We start from the raw sequence: 22,970 nt of genomic DNA on the forward strand, positions 1-22,970 counted from the left end.
CTTCTCGCAAGACAATGTCATTTTAAGAATATGAAAAGAATAATTCAGAATGTTGTACGGACATGTGTAGTTTGTCAAAGGACGAAACCTACAAATCTGCCCACTGTAAGTGAATTGCACCCTGTTGTTCCTAACAAACCATTACGACTGGTTTCTGTTGACATTCTAGGGCCACTATCCACTGGCAGAGGTGGTGTGAAATATATACAGGGCGTTTCAAAAAGAAAGAGCAGATTTCAAACATTTATTTCTCAAAAACTACAAATGATAGAAACACAATTCAAACGTTTCTTGTCAGAGAAAGGTTCAAAGTTTTTCAATGGTCCGCGCAGAAGTTCCATGCAAATCCGCAGTGGCGCTGGCGTTTGTTTGTAGGAAAATGGCGACGACACCACAGGAACGATCATTTTGTGTGCTGCAATTTGCAAAGTTAGAGTCCATTGTTGGTGTGCAACGTGCATTCCGCCGTCAATTCAACAAACAGCCGCCTCGTCATAAGCAAATTTATGAGTGGCATCACAGATTCGTAGAAGATGGTTGCATCTGCAAGCGAAAAAGCACGGGTCGTCCACGCACATCGGATGAAAATGTCGAGCGTGTCCGTGCAGCTTACGAAAGGAGCCCTAGAAAATCCACGACACGGGCAAGTCACGAACTAAACATGTCTAAAACAACGGTATGGCGCGTTCTGAGTAACCGTCTGCACATGAAGCCGTACAAACTGCAGTTATTGCAAGCATTGCGTCCTGACGACCACAACAAAAGGTTCGAATTTTCAACTGCAATTCTACAGGACATGGAAGAGGACAATTTTGCCGAACGATTAATTTTTTCAGATGAATCAACGTTTCACATTTCTGGTAAAGTTAATCGGCATAACGTACGAATTTGGGCGAGTGAAACTCCGAGGGACGTTATTCAACATGAAAGAGACTCACCAAAGGTTAACGTCTTTTGTGCAATTTCGGTAAACAAAGTTTATGGACCTTTCTTTTTCATGGAGAAAACTATCACAGGAACCATTTACCTGGACATGTTAGAAAACTGGCTATTTCCTCAACTTCAGGAAGATTCAAATCACTTCATCTTCATGCAAGATGGCGCCCCACCACACTTCTCTGAACCTGTACGACGGTACCTAAATAACACCATTCCAGGACGGTGGATTGGAAGAGCAGGAGCACAAGATCAATGTCATCGTCTGTGGCCTCCCAGGTCACCAGACCTTACTCCCTGCGATTTTTATTTGTGGGGGTACATAAAGGACTGTGTTTATGTCCCACCTATGCCCGCTACTCTTCAAGAGGTACGACATCGAATTGTTGCGGCCGTGAATTCGGTAACTAAAGACCAGTTGCGTCGTGTGTGGCAAGAAATGAGATACCGGTTTGATATTTGTCGTGTAACAAATGGTGCTCATATTGAGGTACAGTTTTGATATTTGTTGTGTAACATTTGGTACTCATATTGAGTGAAGGACCGTTGGAATTGTGTTTCTATCATTTGTAGTTTTTGAGAAATAAATGTTTGAAATCTGCTCTTTCTTTTTGAAACGCCCTGTATTTGCTGTATATGATGCCTTTTCCAAATTTCTAACATTATATCCTGTAAAAGCTTCAACGGCCACACCCCTCATTCAGAAATTACGAACAGATTATTTTGTTAATGTTGGCAAACCACAGATCATATTATCCGATAATGCCACCTATTTTACTGGTCTCAAATGGAAAACTTTTCTACAAGAGCAAGGTATTAAACACATTTTGTAGCTCGATTTCACCCGGAGAGCAGTCTTGTAGAGCGTACCCTTAAAGAGTTGAACAGGTTCATGAGAACTTACATTCCAAATCGCCACACCAAGTGGGCAGAATAAGTTTCGACTTTTGAGGAACTCCACAATAGATTGCCACATTCGGCCACCAGTTATACTCCACTAGAAGTCATGTTTGGAAAGAATGAAACCGACAGCTGGCTGTCACCATTACCAACTGTACCACGACAAGTTGTACCTCACGAACAAATTATAGCTGAGACTTTAAATAACTTAACGAGGTGCATGGAGCACCGAAAGGAGAAGCATGGCCAGAAAATAAAGAAGGTAACAGTGTATCAACCAGGTGACTTGGTGCTGATAAGGACTCATCCCAAGTCATCTCTGTTAGCGAAAAAGAATAAGAAATGGCAACCGGTGTATGCCGGGCCCTACAAAATCACAGACATACCACATGGATGTAGCTGTTTGTTGGGTGACGTAGAATCAGAGATCAAAGGACTCTGTCCATACAAACACTTAAAGAAGTTCGCTCAGTAGAGCAACGTTTACATATATGAGTAGTAGGTTAAGTTTATAGTGTATTTCTTTCTGTGAGTAAATGTTCAGATTTTAGTGTAACATTTAAAGACAGTCAGGCACACTAGATTAGTGCGATTCAATTTTGTAGATGTTAAGGAATAACAGTATTTTTAAGCAATTGCATTTTGTAAAAAAATCAACGTAGGTTTAAGAATAATTTACAAATTTCATTTTTAAAAAATGCTTTAAAAGTATATAAAAAAAATTCAACAGCATGTAATGCTGAAGGAATTTTTCATTAGTGTGTCATGAATGTTTTTGAACTGTAGTAGTAATGAAACTTATGAAATTCAATATTATAATGTATATGTTGTTCCATGCATTTATGTCTATACCGATTTTGAAATATGCTCAATCATAATTTACTAAACAACATGAGTGCAGGGTGTACATTACCCAAGGTACCTCATGTGTTGTGGACAAGGTACAAAGCAAATCAGTAAACGCGACTACCGCTAAGCACTGTTAAAATATATTGCCATCTGCTAAGGCAGATATTTGCACGAATTTATCGTGTAAACAAAAATCACAAATCTAATCTAGGAGATTGCACGCTAGGCCTAGATTATAAAATGTGTACGATAATGCGAGAGGCAAAGTTTTGTAAAGTCGAGCCTGGCTCTGGAGGGCAAGTACGCAATGAATGGGCAGACATGACATGGGGACTTACCTCAGATGAGACGCAAATACAATTGTACAGTCAAAAAAAAAGTCTGAAGGCAAGTACGACTCTAAGTGGAAAATAAAAAGAGATAATTAGTGCAAGAGACTGGTAAAGTCCAGCACAAGCCAAAATCCATTTCAGACTGAATGAAATACATTAGTGTTTGTGAACTAATCGAAACAGTTACTTTAAGCAGTATGAAAAACTGTGGAGGTGAAACTGTGATACGGACAGTGAAGTGTTAGTATTGAACGTTCAACAGCGGTAAGGACGCCAAACGCCAATATTACGCACGAAAAACTGTGAATTTGCTTATAAATGTGAACTGTTAACGTGAAGTGAACCCACAGTCAATATTTTTGGGACAGACTGTAATTTCAGTGAGTACAATAATGCGAGATTGGAATGCGATGCGGGGACTGTTGTAAAACAGCGACCGCAGAAACGGCGAATGTTTGTGCTAAGCTCGTATTGGGAACTCACCTGTGCCTGCGAGTGCGGCGAAAACATTAATAATTTTATCAAGACAAAAACTGACGAGTAATGGAATAAGTGGCGCATCAAAACTTCATTCACGTGAGAAGATCCATGTCATGTATTCTGCAAGACAGTGCTAGCTTGACACTCGGAAACTGGCGAAAACTTAACAACTGCCGCACTAATAAATGCTTCTTTCCCACTAGCGTAACAATCTGCAGCGGGAAACAAATATTACGTTGGTTGTGTGTATGTTTCATGTACTACGTAGGAGATGCTTAGCAGAGCTGACTCCGGCCAACAAGCGCGGGGGGCGAATATCATCCCACTCCGCCACGCCCGGGCGAGACAGAAGCGCATCGCCAACAGTGCAGCCTATCCACGACGACGAGAGACACGCTGGCGTCGAGCGGGCGTTGACCTCTCTGCAGCCGCCGCGAACGCCGAGCACCGAACACGCTAACCAGCGCCCGTCGCGAGCTAAACGTCGCGGCGTAGATCATCAACGACACCGCAATCAATTGTTATAATGACCTCATTTTTTGCATAGTGCAACAAAAAATTATTTGTAATGTATGCACATCCTGTACTCCAACGACATCCCAGAAACCTTTAAGTGAAAGTAACCAAAGCAGTTAATCTGTCGCTCCGCCTAGGGGTTTCCCCAGGGTTTCCCTACGGCCGCGCCAAATGGGGAGCGAACAGTTGACACCCCTGGGACTTCAAGTACTACAGACTAACTCGTGATTGTATACCTTTGAACACTGCAAAAGTTGCAACACTAAAAAGAAGAAGTCAAAATGTAACTAGTTGTATTCTATGTCCTTTTGTACATACCTGTATACGTAAGCAATTGTATATTATATTGTGATGTAAATAACTTCATCTGTATTACACTTTGTGTGCAACAAACCTCAGTAATTACAACGGTTTAAACATACGATGTGACATATATAGACTGTGAAAGAAAAATCTGCGTGTGGCCACTATGGACATCACGTAGGAAATATTTATGTCAAAAAAACACGAACATTTTTTTTTATGACATAAACATTTTGGGGGGCAATATAGCGTCCCCAGTGCTATATTACGAAAAGACTTAAAAAACAGTATTTATAAAGAAGAGTCATTCAAAAATTGAAAAATATATTTTTATCATGTAGCCGTAAAACAATAATTTCTCTGTCTAAGTTTCGAATGCAAAGAAGTATAACAAAGTGATCTAAAGAGACGACAAGATACGCTCTTTTGTTAAATTTTTAGTCGTCTTCACTTCTTCTCTTGTCTTTGTTGTGTATAGATGGACATCTTGCGAGTGCTGGCAAATGTAAGCATATTTGTGTGAGTTAAACAGATAATACACTGACTTAATATTATTGTGCACTTTTAATTTGTAAGAGGTGATCCCGATTTCATGTCTGCCTTCCTTGAATTAACCTGCATTCAAGTAATTTACAGTTCAACAATCGCAGCGTCCGATGCAGCCAACGACGCCATTACGTGGCGATATTAACTTATGGAAAATTAGCGGAAGCGAAAAACTCGCTCACTACTAACATAATATGAATTTTTCTCCACAGCCGCCCGACGTTGCAGAAAATACGTAGCTTTAAGATTCTTATTTTCAGTACCATAGCCGTGAGCCAGAGCCAGGACTCCGACTACAATACAATGGTTAACGGAGGTAAGAAAAAATACTCTCGCGCGTGTGTGGGCCGCAATTGTAATTAATAACTAAAGATCTTTTGCTTTAAAGTGAACTGACTAGCCGAGGAAATTAATATGAGAAGTTTATTCCAATGTTCAACTTGTATGCTCATGTTTTAAGATTCAGCGAGTCTAACATTCATTAACGTAACAAATAATTTAAGATTAATATTGTTAAAAAGGAGAACTTCACAAAAGCATTTAACCGTAAATCAAAATTAAATGAAATATTTTTAATTATGGCCCGCTACGTAAGTCGGCAACAATAAAATAATAATAATAATAATAATAATAATATATTATATTACGACGGCCGACGGACGCGAGACCTGATGTCATGTGACAGTCAGTATGGCAATGTGGATGTTGCCATTTGAAATTCATTGTAGAATGTTTCGATGGGACATGCTGTGACAAGCTAGTGTTAATTGGCCTTCATTGTACCAAGGAATTAAAAATTTATCCTGAAATAACCTATTCAATATATGATGAAAATAAAGCTGGAAATGAGTAAAGGAAAATATAGGGAAAAAGTCTATATTGCTCTGTAGCATTGAAGATGTGAAAGGTGTGATATCAGGAAGCATGGAATAATGAAGTTGTGTTACAACAGTGTGCAGGAGACTAGATACTGTCTGTCACTGCAAACAGCGACACTGACAGTTCCACTGACCTTGGCACCAAATTAAGCGGTGTTTTCCCATTGTCTGATTAGTTTGTGGTATATAGTGTACTTTAGTGAACGCCTTAACTTCCATCAAACTTTATTTCGATTAATGTCTATTTCCTGTTGTGAGCCAGTTCTCATCATCTCCTTGTGGTAAGTCAGACCGCATTTAAATATATTTCATTTTGTGTAGACATTGAGACATAATTTTATGTGTGCAATAGTTTTCGAGACATGCAGTGATAAGACAGAAACTTTTCTGCACGTGAAAATTACTCCTGTTTCAAAAGCCAATGTAACATCAGCCCTGATTAGAATTAGGAAAATATTTTAACGTGCTTGGAGATATCACTGTGAGGGATTCTATATGTCAATTTCAAAAATTTTACATTACTATGGGTGTTCAATAAGTAATGCAACATTTTTTTCTGAAAGCAGGTTGGTTTTATTCAGGATTCCAGTACATAAAATATTATTCCCCCTCTTTTGGTTACAAAACCCTATTTTTCAACATAATCTCTGTTCAATGTGATGGCATTACGCCACCTTACTGCGAGGGCCTGTATGGCCACATGTTACCACTCTACTAGTCGATGTCAGAGCCAACGTCTGGCTGCATCAATGACCTCCACATCTTCTATGTACTGTTTCCCACGGAATGCATCCTTCATTAAGGCAAACAGATAGAAGTCGGAATGTGCGTGATCCGGGCTGTAGTGTGGATGAGGAACAACAGTTCAATGAAGTTTTGTGAGCTCCTTTCGAGTGTGCAGGATTACGCGAGGCCTTGCACTGTCTGGAAAAGGAGAAGTTCATTTGCATTTTTCTGGCGACGATCACCTTCAATGAGAGTGTCTGCGCGTTTCAACATTGCAAGAGTCACTGCCGTTTGGGGAACAGGTTTTGTGCGATCTAGTTGCGATGATGACAGACGCCTCGCCCAATGATTCACTGTGCTTTTGGTCACTGCCATGTATCCATAGACATTCTGGAAGCACCTATGAATATCTGCAATGCTCTGGCTTTCCGCCAAAAGAAACTCAGTGACAGCTCTCTGCTTAGAACATATTCTGTTACAGCCACCATTCTGAAGGCTGCATATAGTGCCGCCACGTATTGGAACTTTATGAAACTGTAGGGGCTGAAGCGGGAATATTTCCTGTTGACCCACGACAAATTCTGCATTTTTCAATCTAAATTGGCCGAGAAAAACAGTGTCATACTACTAATTGAACGCCCGTCGCATTTTTATAGTAGATAGAGACTTCAGACGTGTTAAATACTGCACATAAAAACGTTGTTTTCAGAGACATATACTATATATGAAGGGCTTATTTCAATAGTGGTACAAGTTCATTCCTAAAGCTAAAAGAGTGCTGAAAAATTAACTTTAGGACTCTGTATCTCAGAATGAACAAAAATGGACTTGTTCCACTATTGAAATAACCCCTTCATATAGGAAATGCAATGCAGTACGAAAATTTTAAAAGATTCATTGCATACATTGCATAGCGAGAAATTTTGGTAACCAACAAAAAAAAGTTTTGCTGTGAGAGCAATATTATTTCAGATATGATGTTATAAGCTTAAAGGTATATATGTGGTGTCGGTTATTTTGGATATGATCCAGCAACCACTATTAATTAAGACACAAAGGAATTACATACATTGGCTGCAAATTGGCTTGGTTTAAATCAGTGGGGTAAGTTCCATATCTTTTCTGACTGGGCTTCAAACCCAGGTCTCCTGCTTACTGGGCAGATGCTCTAATCATTGAGCCATCTGTAAAGTGGGCTGGTCACAACGGCATGGACTGCCCTAGCACACCTCCTGTCAGACTCCAGTTATCCACATGCCACTGATTGAGTGCCCCTTGTCTATTATCCTCGCTGCTCGCGGCATTTCGCCGATTTCCGCAAGAGTTTGACCCTGACTGCATCCACACTGAAGATAACATAGGCCATACTCACCTTAATTATACTTATATATGGTGACTGTTGTTTTGGACATCTCTGGAAGAACATACACCATTTCAGTCCAGCATCCACCATGAATTAAGACACAAAGGGATTACAGAGGTTGCCTGCGAGAGGCACTGATTAAATCAGTGGGAAAGTTGGAAATTTGTGCAGTATTTTGGTTCGAACATGGCTCTCCTGCTCACTAGGCAGATGTCTAAAAGAACACATATCACATATATATAATTAAGTCAAGGATAGCCGATGATCTTTTCAGTGATAATGCACACCAGCCTCGAGCTCTCACAGGAATCGGCGAAATGCCGCGAGTAACAAGGATAAAGGGCAATGGGCACTACGTTAGTAGTGTGTGGATAAGCTGAGAATTTGGGTCTGACGGGAGACGTGCTAGGGTAGTCCATGCAGTTACTATGAGCACTGTGTCCAAATGGCTTAGTGGTCGGCACAGGAGCTCAGTGTGTTCGGACAGAGGGTTAGCTGCTCGCTGTATTAACATTAACTGAGTGACTGGATCAACAAAGAACTTCAATGTGTGTCATGGGACGTCCACCCCGAACAAATGCAACGAACTATAACGAACAAAGCAGAAGTGGTCAGAACATCTACCTAGTAAGCAGGAGACCTGGGTTCGAATCCTGGGCCAGCACAAATTTTCAATTTCCCCACTGGTTTAAATCAATGCCCAATCGCACCCAATGTCTGTAATTTATTTGTGTCTTAATTTTGAACATATTTACAAATGGGAAAATTTAATGTTTAAAAAACAAATTAATGTAAATACACTCCTGGAAAATGAAATAAGAACACCGTGAATTCATTGTCCCAGGAAGGGGAAACTTTATTGACACATTCCTGGGGTCAGATACATCACATGATCACACTGACAGAACCACAGGCACATAGACACAGGCAACAGAGCATGCACAATGTCGGCACTAGTACAGTGTATATCCACCTTTCGCAGCAATGCAGGCTGCTATTCTCCCATGGAGACAATCGTAGAGATGCTGGATGTAGTCCTGTGGAACGGCTTGCCATGCCATTTCCACCTGGCGCCTCAGTTGGACCAGCGTTCGTGCTGGACGTGCAGACCGCGTGAGACGACGCTTCATCCAGTCCCAAACATGCTCAATGGGGGACAGATCAGAAGATCTTGCTGGCCAGGGTAGTTGACTTACACCTTCTAGAGCACGTTGGGTGGCACGGGATACATGCGGACGTGCATTGTCCTGTTGGAACAGCACGTTCCCTTGCCGGTCTAGGAATGGTAGAACGATGGGTTCGATGACGGTTTGGATGTACCGTGCACTATTCAGTGTCCCCTCGACGATCACCAGTGGTGTACGGCCAGTGTAGGAGATCGCTCCCCACACCATGATGCCGGGTGTTGGCCCTGTGTGCCTCGGTCGTATGCAGTCCTGATTGTGGCGCTCACCTGCACGGCGCCAAACACGCATACGACCATCATTGGCACCAAGGCAGAAGCGACTCTCATCGCTGAAGACGACACGTCTCCATTCGTCCCTCCATTCACGCCTGTCGCGACACCACTGGAGGCGGGCTGCACGATGTTGGGGCGTGAGCGGAAGACGGCCTAACGGTGTCCGGGACCGTAGCCCAGCTTCATGGAGACGGTTGCGAATGGTCCTCGCCGATACCCCAGGAGCAACAGTGTCCCTAATTTGCTGGGAAGTGGCGGTGCGGTCCCCTACGGCACTGCGTAGGATCCTACGGTCTTGGCGTGCATCCGTGCGTCGCTGCGGTCCGGTCCCAGGTCGACGGGCACGTGCACCTTCCGCCGACCACTGGCGACAACATCGATGTACTGTGGAGACCTCACGCCCCACGTGTTGAGCAATTCGGCGGTACGTCCACCCGGCCTCCCGCATGCCCACTATATGCCCCCGCCCAAAGTCCGTCAACTGCACATACGGTTCACGTCCACGCTGTCGCGGCATGCTACCAGTGTTAAAGACTGCGATGGAGCTCCGTATGCCACGGCAAACTGGCTGACACTGACGGCGGCGGTGCACAAATGCTGCGCAGCTAGCGCCATTCGACGGCCAACACCGCGGTTCCTGGTGTGTCCGCTGTGCCGTGCGTGTGATCATTGCTTGTACAGCCCTCTCGCAGTGTCCGGAGCAAGTATGGTGGGTCTGACACACCGGTGTCAATGTGTTCTTTTTTCCATTTCTAGGAGTGTATTTTCCTAACTAAAATTCAGAACAGATTTTTGACATGCTGAGAAGCACTGAAGAGATCTAAATCGTATGTGAATTTAAGATTTTTTTACTTGATTTTTCTGGAAGACAGGAGCTTTAAAGCGATTTCCTGTCGCCGCATAGAGCGATGCACATGGCGGCAGCCTGATGGCAGTACTACACTCGCGCTCATAAATTAAGGATAATGCTGATACGCGGTGAAACAACGCTCTGGTCGGCGGTTTGCGGGTTTAAATCACCTCGGGGTATGACCATGTGGTGCATTTGACCTGCTGTCGTCGCATGGTGGCGCTGGCAACAGTCCACGTATGTAGAGGTGTGTTGGTGCATGTCAGAGTACAGTGCAGCAAGTAAGTGTGCAGACGTTTTCAGACTTGCTAATGGTGACTGTGTGTTGAAAATGGCTCAAAGAACTCGTATTGATGACGTTATGAGGGGTAGAATACTAGGGCGACTGGAGGCTGGTCAAACACAGTAGGTCGTAGCATGGGCCATCTGTGTGCTGCAAAGTGTGATCTCAGGATTATGGCAACGATTCCAGCAGACAGGAAACGTGTCCAGGCTCTACAGTACGGGACGTCCACAATGTACAACACCACAAGAAGACCGACATATCACTATCAGTGACTGCAGATGGCCACAGATTACTGCAGGTAGCCTTGCTCGGGACCTTACCGCAGCCACTGGAACAGTTGTCTCCAGACACACAGTCTATAGACGACAGAACAGACATGGTTTATTCGCCTGGAGACCTGCAAGGAGCATTCCACTGACCCTAGTCACAGGAGAGACCTTAAAGCCTGGTTTCAAGAACACATTATATGGTCATAGGAACAGTGGTCCAAGTTATGTTCACAGACGAGTCCAGGTATAGTCTGAACAGTGATTCCCACCGAGTTTTCATCTGGCATGAACCAGGAACCAGATACCAAATCCTTGATGTCCTTGAAAGGAACCTGTATGGAGGTAGTGGTTTGATGGTGTGGGGTGGGATTATGATTGGTGCATGTACACCCCGCATGTCAGGCGAATGGAGTGGCCTGTCTGTTCTCCAGACCTAAACCCCATCGAGCACGTCTGGGATGCTCTCAGTCGATGTATCGCTGCACGTCTTCAAACCCCTAACACACTTCAGGAGCTCTGACAGGCACTGGTGCAAGAATGGGAGGCTATACCCCAGCAGCTACTCGACCTGATCCAGAGTATACCAACCCGTTGTGTGGCCTGTGTACGTGTGCATGGTGGTCATACCCCACATTGATGTCGGGGTACATGCGCAGGGCGCAGGAAACAGTGGTGTTTTGTAACACATGTGTTTTGGGACGGTTTTCTCAACTTATCACCAATACTGTGGGCTTACAGATCTGTGTCTTATGTGTTTCCTATGTGCCTATGTTATTAGCGCCAGTTTTGTGTAGTGCCACGTTGTGTGGAACCACATTCTGCAGTCATCCTTAATTTATGAACATGAGTGTAGACGCGACAACGACTCAACCTTGCAGGTTAAACGTCAAATGACAACTGGTTTAAATCAGACTGTGGTCTTGCTTGCCAGAAATATTTTGCTATTCATAACGAATATGTCGCAGTTTCCGATGGTATGGTTACGCAGGAACCTAGGAGCACAGCTTAATTTGCTGCAAGAGGAACGAGCAGCAGTGACATTTGTATTCTTGCTTGTCAAAAATATTTAGCTACGATCGAATCATTAACAACATTTTCGTAAATTCGACGGTGAAGACAAACATCGCACCACACAGCCAGTGATAATTGTTCAAATTAGAGAATGCACATTGGGGTTACGGTGTCAGACTGTGATTTGTACCACAATTTCCATGTTTCGGGTTTTACGTCTTGCTAAATGATTATTTAAGGACAGAAATGGTATTGGTTATTGTTGTTTCAGGCCGAGCTGTCCGGGCTAGTACGTAATTCTACAAAGAAACACTATTCCCCAAGACAACTGTTCAATACTGTGACTGCTACAAATTACAAAAACGTTTTCTGGGAATCTCTAAAATACATGTATGCTCCACAAGTAGAAACCAGCAACACGAGCACTCACTTATTGAAAATATGGACCAAGTCTTATTTCCCTCTCCTTTTTCACAAAAGCCACTATTCCATTAATTACTTGCTGACAAACCGTTCCCACAATATTTTACAAGTAAATAATTTGCTTTCGTAATGTCTGATGCAGCGTCCCCAGAACACCAAAGATAAAAGTTCATATGACAGACTGCACACAGTCTCATCTGAACTGAAACAATCCTACTGGCTCTCGCTACGCTGAAATGCTAATTGTTATTGTTGTTTCGAGGTGGGCTGTCTGGGCTAGTACTTGCTGGTGATTTTTGTCACTGAGATAAAAATGTTTCCAGCACTGCCACGTCATGTCATCAAGTTGGAGTGTACTCGCAAAGGAAAGCAATTACTAAACTTGTATTGAAATCCAAATGTCATTTGTCGATATGGGTTCTGAAGAAACGGTTATTTTCAAACTCATGACACGTAAAATAAAATATCATGAAGAAGAATAGCGGGTACACCAATTTTGTGTGACACTCTAAAAAGCGGAAAGTTTTACACATTGTTTCAAAACTTCGACAACATACAAAGAAATTTTTTCAATATTTTCGAATGAGTGTTGAAAGTTTTGATGAATTACTTCGAATTTTACCTACATTAACATACAAAAATACGTGACACTGTTGCAGCAGAACACAAGTTATTTCAAGCACTTGAAAATATAATTCGATTAATTTCTTCCCCTTGAAATTTTTGTTGAAAAGTTCTTGTTTTTTCTCCACTTTATCTGTAACATTATCATTATGGCTATAGCCCTCGTGCACAGTCACACTGTGTGAAGACGTTGATGCCGTGTTTACGTATCGCTGTGTCAATAGTCGGAAAGCAAATGGGGAGTGGAAAATCACAGAGAACGACAGCTTCATCAACCATGCGCTTCTCTCTCTCTCTTCTCAGCAATCAGAGGCCTCGTAGACCACGCGCTGCATCAATGATCTGCTTCCACTGCCTTCTATCTCTCGCAGTCTCTCTCCACCCTGCGGAAATTGCTAATGCTGCGATGTCCTTCTCTATGTCATCTTTCCACCTTGTACAAGGTCGGCCAATGGTCTTGTTGCCTGGAGAGTTCCTTCAAATACTTTCTCAGTGATTCTGTTGTTTTCCATTCTGGCCACGTGTCCAGCCCATTGCAGTCACTTTTTAATTTCTGGATGACAGTGGGTTGCTTCATTAACTGATAAATTTCATTGTTCTTTCGAATTCTCCATACGCCATTCTCCAGCACAGGTCCACAGATTTTTCTCATTACTTTTCTTTCGAAAGCATTCAGTTTTTCTCTTTCATTCTTTGTAAACGCCCAGCTTTCTGAACCATACAGTACTATGGGGCAGATAATAGTGTTGTATGTCTTCATCTTTGTGGTGATTGAGAAAGCTTTACTTTTTAGTGGGTTACTTAGTGAGTACAGACATGTTGACCTTGAGGCTATTCTTTCATTTATATCCATTGTTATGATATTGTTACTGTTGAAACATGATCCAATATTTTTAAACTGGAGAACTTCCCTGAATTTAGAATGTTGCTCAATTTCAAAGTAAGGATTTGGGTTTATAAGTCGACCTATTTCCATATATTCGGTTTTCTCTTGGTTAATCAAAAGCCCGATTTTGCTGGCACTGTGCCTGAGAGACCTGTACATGTCTTTCAGTTTTTCTTCAGTTTCACTCAGCAACACTACATCATCTGCATAAGCCAGGAGTTTCACTTCACTGTGTTCGAATCGGAGACCATTATATAGATGTAAATTACTTTCCTGAACCATTTTCTCTAATGCAAGGTTGAAGAGGACACATGAGAGAGTGTCTCCCTGTCGTAAACCTGTTTTATTGGAAAGGGGGGGATATGGATCCTTTGAACTTCACTGCTGCTTTGGAGCCATCCATGCACAGTTGTATCTTCCTAATTATTTTACTGGGTATACTAAATTCTCGTAATGTGTTGTAGAAGCTACTTCTGTGGATGCTGTCGTAGGTTCGCTGGCAAGTCAATGAAGAGACAGTAGATGTTTTTGTTAAATTCCCAGTATTTCTCAAAGATATGTCATACAGTAAACAAATTATCAGTTGTGGAACGGTTTGATCGAAATCCATGTGCTTGCATGTATCAAAACCTAGTGGCTCAGTAAGACTTTTGTCACGAGTTTGTTCGTGGGTACCCAGATTAAAGCGTCACCTCGGTGTCACTTTGTAAGTGTCACTTTGGTCAGCATGACTGTTTCGCTACTCTTCTCCACTCTGTGGATATATACGAAGACGAGCGTATAAATTGACGTGAAAGCCAGGCGACACGTTAGTCTGCCAAACCACAAACAAGCCCGTGATAAAACTGTCACTGTGCCGCTCGGCTTTGATAGCTGCATGAATACCGGTGATAAAATGGTTCCTCTCTGTGCATTCTGGGCTCCCCTTTGTTTTGAGACAATCAACAAGGTGACACGCAAACATAGCATCAATATCTGCGCACAGTGTAAGTGTGCATGAATATGATATCAGTAATGATATTCTTATGGAAGAACAGCAAAAAAAGACAAACATTTTTCAACAAAAATTTGAAGGATTATTCATACATAAATATAAACATTAAAGGACAGGAAGAAATCAGTGGAATAATATTTTCAAGTATTTGGCACAACATATGTACATCTGGGACAGACCATCTCATGTTTGAATTTTTGTGTGTTAATGCAGGTAAAGTGTGAGTAATTCATCAAAATTTTGACAATCAGCCCCTCAATATATTGAAAAAACATCTTCGGGTGTTGTCAAAGTTTATGAAAGATTGATAAAACTTTCCACGTATTAACCTGTCACTCCTAATGGTGTGTACACTCTAGTCTTCTTTACAATATTTTCTTTTACATCTCATGAGTTCGCAAATAATGACGATCTCTTCAAAATCCATACTGTGAATGACACACAAAATTCAAAGAAAGTTTAGTGATTATCATCCTTCATAAATGCAGTTCACTTTAATAACATGACATGAAAGTGATAGAAAATTTGTTTCTCACGGTCACAAAGATCACCCGTGCTACATCAAGGACAGCACTGGTAGAGTGCGGAAGGATACAAGTTGTGCATTCATTAACTGGGTTTCTAAACTTCAAAAAATCACAACTAAAATTGCAATTACCAAAAAAAACAGCATTCATAGAAATCACTGATAACAGAAAGTCACAATTTATCCCATCCCTACAGTACAAAGCGAGAACATAAAATCGGAATCGACGACGTCTCTCGAGAACAACGAGAACGCTATATAAATGGAAAACATTTTGTCATGCTTGAAAGCAACTTGTACATCTGTATAAATAAAAATTTAAATGTTCATTTGTTCAAAGTTGCGTATCTCCGAAAGTTCTTGACCAATTGTTTTGAAATTTTGACACAAATTTGTTTTTCTAATACAGGTGTGCTTTTACTACCTATTATTTAACATGTAGTACATAATATACAAATACAGTAAGAACCTTCTTGAGGTTTTTCGTAGCAGCACTTCCCTATTATTAAATTTATAAAAAATATTTATTACATACATGAAAAAATAAGTTTATAAAGACACACATTTATACCAATGCAACATTGTGTCAAAATTTCAAAGCATTCGTTCAAAAGTTTTCGGAGATTTGGGCTTAGGAACATATACAGTTTCTATACAGGGTGGTCAGAAAATGTCTGAAATGCTTGTTGTGATGTTGCAGGGCAGGTCATACAGAGACATAAATGTTAAGAAAAAAGGTCGGTACACAGCGCCGTTTCCGAGTTATTTAGCACTGAAGTTAACCAAACAGGTCGTTTCGCGCTCAAAGAGCCTGCGAGGAGTGATGTTGTCAAATGTATGCTCCATACGGTCAGCAGAGGGCTATAAAGCTACTGTAGTATCGGACAGCATGGTCTGAGGATAGAGAACTGAACCTGTGAAACAATAGGTCCTTTGTTCGGCGCACAACAGGATCATTTTTATTTAACCAAATGAGAAAAATATCTGAATTTTGTCGTTACCTAAATGTTTATGTATGAAATTCACATAAGTAACGGAATTGTACAACTTTTGTTTGACTTACATATAACCCATTGGCATTGACCACAAATGCATACAGTTATTCCAACAGCTACAATATCTGTAACATTCAATAAATGCTTCTGGTTGCACTTGACAAAGATGTGTGCCATTCTGGACATAATTATGGAAACCCAATAAACCTCACATGTAGTCAATAGCTGTGCATGTAACAAATACAGGGAAAAAATGATTAATATAAAACAATATAAATGATGTTTTGTCAGGTCATTATGTAGCAACATAATTTTCAGGAGCGAAACAGAACACTAAATCTTCACAGCAGTTGCTCAAAGTGTAGGAGAAGGAGGATATTAGTGTTTAACGTCCCGTAGACAACAAGGTCATTAGAGATGGAGCGCAAGCTCGGGTGAGGGAAAGATGGGGAAGGAAATCGGCCATGCCCTTTCAAAGGAACCATCCCGGCATTTGCCTGAAGCGATTTAGGGAAATCACGGAAAACCTAAATCAGGATGGCCGGAGACAGGATTGAACCGTCGTCCTCCCGAATGCGAGTCCAGTGTGCTAACCACTGCGCCACCTCGCTCGGTGCTCAAAGTGTATTCCTCCACCCTGACTGCAGGCGTTGTAACGCAGTGTCACGGAGTGCACATGCTTTCCTAAATCAAAAGATTTCCCTGATTTCATCAAAGGCCTTCAACTGTGTTTATTAGGGACGCATCGACGAGTTTCTTCCCGTGCTTCCACAGATAAAAATTTAACGATGTCAGACCTGGCAAATGGCTGATCAGGGAACTAGTTAAGGACTACTGATATTTTTAAAAATATCGGGAATCCAATATATTGATATTTACAAAACATCATAATCGACCAACGATAATTCAAAAACAGTTTTCGATATATAGATAAATTACTGGGAAAAATATTGATGTACCAGCAAAAAAAAAAGTTAGTGCAAATTTTGATTCTCACCTAAATCTCAGGGGATGATTTCCACACTAGGAGCATTAGTACACTGTTCCACACCTGCACATTAGTTACAGTTTTTGAATTAATATTCACTCAGACATGAGTACAGGGAACAAAAATTAGTCGATTATTATAGCAAAATCATTTTTCAAGACACAGTTCAATTAAGTTTTATCATCACTATTTATTGGCCTTGTCCTTTTCTTTCACACAATGAAATTAGCACTGGTGAGACACTTTACAGTTTTACTTTAATAATAATTTGACTCTGTGCCCCAATAGCAGTAATGTAGGCTGGTGTAATCGAGAGTTACTCAATCATTTCGAACAGAACCACAAGTCCCACTGTTCTCTTTGTTCTAACAGTTTTGGCACGAAATCACAGATCGCCACATGTTCACTTATGCCGATGTATACCTCGTAATTCGTCCTCATACAAATAATCGTAGCTCTTCCAGTTCACTGAATACATGCTTGCACACTTGCACTATTAAACAATACCCTTTGTCGAAATAAATCGGCCTGAAAAAATTCTTACTCAAATGACTACATGGGCCTCCCACAAGTGGGGCTCGCTCGCCAACAGACTGCCGAATGACTGACCCTCTGGCCAAGATGGCTGCTCGCTTATGTAGGCTTGGATGTCAGCCCTCCTGGTTATGCAAGTACCAATCTCACCAGTTAAGGTTACAAATTTTGACACATACATCCTTCAACAGAAATAAGTACACCATCGGAACCACGCTAAAAAGTACATCTTATTCACAATGTTACATTAATTTCTAGGATTAGTCTATCGCCTGCAAATCAAGCTTTAGTTTTTTGCAAAATTTCGCCACTTTGCACAAATTTGTTTGTTTACATCTGTGCTGCAAAGTTTTAACATAGAACTGCATATAGCACTGTTTTTAGACGTAATCTATAGCGATCTACACATTGTGCTGCTCAAAATCTTCATATGTATAATAATTAATTAATTATGGGCGATAAATGTTAATAATAATTCGCAAACAATGAAAACTATTGTAAGTAGTGTGTGTAGTATAACTTAACTAGTTTAAAATATATGTGATGCCACCCAAAATATTATATAGTGCCGTTCTTTACGTCATGAATTTTCTATTGAATTTTATAAACAATTTCCCATCAAACTTTGTTTATTGCCTTTTACGAGCTTAATTATAATGAATCTTAGCATATGACTGCGCCACTCGATCCTCTATGACGAGACGTTTTTAATGAGCGCTCGCTCATCTCTGTAAGTTATACATAATTTTCGCGTAATGCGCGAAAAAACAAACAAAGCAGCAAGCTGCAGGCCTTTGCTCGCGCAGCGGCGGAGGCATCCCACCGACCGCTGCAAATCTCGCACGAGTGCACCATGCTTCGCGCACTCGCTCTCCACAAAGCAATCCTCGAATACTAGAACTATTCATCTAGTAACGGAGGTTTGTACCGTCACAATCCATTAAAAATTGTTTTTTAACGCAACTGGTGTGCTAGTTCTTAACATCGGATATCTTGTTATTCCATTTACACAGCAACCCCCGAGTGCAATAAGACTTCATCTTTTGTGGCACATATACTTGCTTCATACAGTCAAAGGGAAAGACTGCATATTAAGAAAGCTCTTAAAGTAGTAAGACTCCTTCACACAGCGAAAGTAAAATTATGTCCTACTGCAATTTTAAAAAAATCAAATATTTACCGAAAATTGCGAAAAAATGAAATGTTGTAATTCCGATGTAGATATATTGATGTCTGTGAAATTAAATTTCCCCCACATTTATCTATATTTATCTGTAAAAATATCGAAATATCGAAATTTTATCGAACATCTTAAACTGATCACTTCAGCCAATTCATCTTTGCGGACACAACGCATCTAAATACTCATGTAGCACAGCAGCAAAGTGCGGCGGTGCACTATCGTGTTGGAATCACATTTGTGACAGATTGCCAGAGGAATGTGTTCTAAATACAGCGGAAGAATGTTTCCGTGGAATGTTAAATACGTCTGTCCATTTAAATGGGGAGGAAGTAGGATGGGACCCAACAAAAGGAAATGAACATCTACAGAATGTAACATAAGTTCTGTATGGATTTGTGTCTGTCCAAATGTGGCAGGTTCAGGAGTCTAATGGTTCTTCTCTGGTGAAACATGCCTCGTTCGTCCTTAACACCATCCTTTCGAAATGAGAATGAAATGTGAATATTTGTTGCATTGATTTAAGTACCACATGCAATATTGGTTACGGGGGGGATTGTCCTCATCCACCACATTGTGCATCTTCTGCAGGTGGTATGGAAATAGGTTTTCGTCATGTAGGACGTTTAATACTACAGCAGGTGAAACTTCTGGTGACAAACAAATGGATACATTTTACCTTGTGTAGTTTGCAGGCGTACTTTAAGAAGGTCAGAATAACTTTATGTACTCGCAAAGCATTATCAATGTCCCTCGAGCTGGTATTACAAGTTGCAGCAACCGTATCGAGAATGTTTTCTTCTAACTGAACGTTCTCTACGTTGCATTCTTGTCCAGTGTCAACACTGGTTACAGCAATACTTCTGGTCTCCCTTAACCGCCTACCAACCACTACAAATGTGTTAGCACACGGAATAATGTGGTTGGGTAATCTTGCATTGTAGATGTTGTGGGCCTATGGTCCATTCTGAGATGCAGCGTCATCTGCTAAATTCATATCGACGTATTCCTCGAAGGAGTACCGATGATTTTCCATGTTACCACTACATACGTGTCCATCATTGTTCTGTCGCATCTCTTACATAAGCAAATGAACTCTTCCAACAAATATCGATTGCATGCATACAATCCCGGCAATGATAGAATACAAGCAGATAAAGGTAGGCTGATTAAATTAAAGTCATACATTGTCATAGTATAGATGGTTGCCCACAGAACTGTTCTCCCGTTGGCCTGAGTTCGATGAAAATACCTGATTGGCTAACTTCAGTGCTAAATAACCCGCAAATGGCCCAATGTATCGATTTTTTTCTTGACATTCATGTCTCAGTACAACCTGACCTGCAGCATCCCTACAAGCGTTTCAGACATTTTCTAACCACCCTGAGTAAGTACAAACATAAATGTTCAATTCCCCCAAACCTCAAATATCCAAAACTTCTTCACGGATTCCTTTGAAACTTTGACACCACATTGCATTCAAATACTCATGTGTTTTAAATACCTGCTGGAGTGTCATCTGGTATGCATGTAATATGTACATACCAAAAGAGAAAAGTAATAAAAATGTAAATGTTGATTTATTCAAAATCATTAATCTCCAAAAGTTGTGGACCAATTGCCTTGAAATTTTGACACAACGTTGAATTGTAATACAGGTGTGGTTTCTAGGTACCTAATGCTTTAATACATGTATATTTTTAATACACATATAAATATACAATATACTAAGAGAAAACATTGTTACTAACAATTACCTCAAATTACTGCAACAAACATTTAGACACAAACAGACTATATATATATATATTAGTAAAATGTTGTGGGCAGACAGATAGGGAAGTTGTATTTATTGTTTATTGGTTCATGAATAGAATACTACTACAGAACCTGAATTTACAATAGCAATAAAACAAGGCTCAAGGTCAGAGAGAAAGGCGAATAAGAGATAGACAGAGGTGTGTGAGGAAATGGACATAGAAAACCGAAAGGAGGAGATGGCTAGAGAGAGGGGGCAAATGGATATGGAGAGTTGGGGAAGAAGAAGATGGACCGAGAAAGGATGAAGGAGATGATGGACTTTGAGAGGGGGACAGAAGATACAGGCAGAGATGGAGAGAGAGAGAGGGGGGTGAGAAGAAGATGGGCAGAAAGAGGGGAGGAGGAGACGGACAGAGAGATGGGGAAGGAGGAGGTGATGGACAAAGAAGGGGGAGGGAGAGATGGACAGATAGAGGAGAGAGAAGGAGAGTAGCACCTTTATCCAATTCCCATATATATTAGGAACGATTGCTTTCTCTTTTCTTCCTCTTCCATTTAAGCAGACTGAACATCAGCACATTGTGCCTGGGTACAACTAGTGTAACATAATGCTCTTACCTTGGAGGCAAATATATGCCTTTTGGCCTGCAAGAGAGATACGTTTCGAAAGTTCACAATAAAACATGCTTAAAAAACTACCAGATTTTCAATTCCTAAACGTTTGCATGCAGACTGTGGGAACAGCCAAGGCAGACTGTATAATGCTATAAAAAGGAAAGGAGGAAATATTAGCAAAAGCAATAGAGAATGTAAATTGTTGGTATTTCTTACACAGAGCATAAATATCGTTGGTGTGCCATGTATCATAGAAGTTAATGAAGTTCTCATGTATTTCAACACAAGCTAACATGCTAGCGAAAATATCTGTCTGAAAAATAATACTATAGCGCCAATCTGTGTCTGTAAAAGCTGTTCTGTATTAAGTGGTAGTTTCAAAGTGTACTGCATTCTCTGATAAAACAGAGCAGTTGGCCACTAAACATATCTGCTCCTCTCACTAACTCAAGTGTAATGAGACAGCGAGGTAGTCAGGTCAGAGCATGCAAGAATGTGCATGCACAGACATGTGACAGCGGTTGAAATCATGGTTTTCAGCATTTTCTGTCCTGGGCAGTTCTCCTGTTCATTAACAAGTATGACACACATTTATGTTAACATCTGTTTTTGTTTTAATGCTTAAGTTCGGTTTCACAATAAACTCTAGCAGCTATGGGAAATGGCATGAAGTGGATGGCTCAACCATTTCCCTCGTAGCTTGTGCCTAATTTTGTGCTATTGAACAATGGCTACACAGACAATGAAAATCTTGAGTGGGACATACATTGGAGGCGTTTCAGACCACAAATGAAGTAATGACATGACATGAAATTTTTAATTATGGTAAGGAAAATTTTATATCTCAGTTAACGATACATGCAACATATATAGTAAACAATAGAGTAATGTTATGAGACACATATGCAAGTTCACTTTCAGTCATATTACTCAGTTTCTCAATGAATTGTCTCAGCAGACCACAGCTTCATTCTACAGGCAATATGTAATTATATATTCTGAGTCTATATATTTCTGAGTCTATATATTTTCCAAATTGGGCGAATTTGTAACTTTCTAATTCTGTTCCATTCTCATGAATGATTCTCAAAATCTTACAATCACGCCCTGATTATATATTATTTTCACTACTCATCAAATTTATTCTCCTGATAACCTATCTGACTCAGTCCAGTACTGCCATATAAAGTATTATGCAAATTTGTTTGCATGGCCATCATCCACGGAGAGTATAGAATAGAAGTATTATGAGTTCATACCCTGGATAAGTGTCATTTCACACTGGTACAATGCAGTTCCCATTCTATTGTGAGAATAGAGGAAGTTACCCTAAGTTTGTACAACTGGCCTAAAGCTCTATATTGTTCCTGGAATAATATTCAGCCATTAATTTCTTTAGATATGGAATAAGAGAGTGCCAAATCTACTGAATGTTTTGATAATTCGTATTTCAAATCTCTTAGTTTCCCCTCTGCTGAAGCACTTTGTGGACAGGTGCATTGTGCTGAAGAAAGATGTTATAAATTAGCGGTTTGCATCTGGCATTTATGCTCACTTGTACTGTTCAGTGCATGTAGCTCCATGAAAGTCAGGCAGATGTCAATGAAATCGCATTACACGCACGGAGCAAATGCTTTCGATGTCCCGTAGGCATGTTCGAGCATTTCATGTTTGAATGGCCCGACCACCCACTCTGGGACTGGGGAATATCTACTTCGATTGTAGAGCTGTAAAAACATT

This window comes from Schistocerca cancellata, chromosome 2 (genome assembly GCF_023864275.1).
Source record: "Schistocerca cancellata isolate TAMUIC-IGC-003103 chromosome 2, iqSchCanc2.1, whole genome shotgun sequence".
Lineage (NCBI taxonomy): Eukaryota > Metazoa > Arthropoda > Insecta > Orthoptera > Acrididae > Schistocerca > Schistocerca cancellata.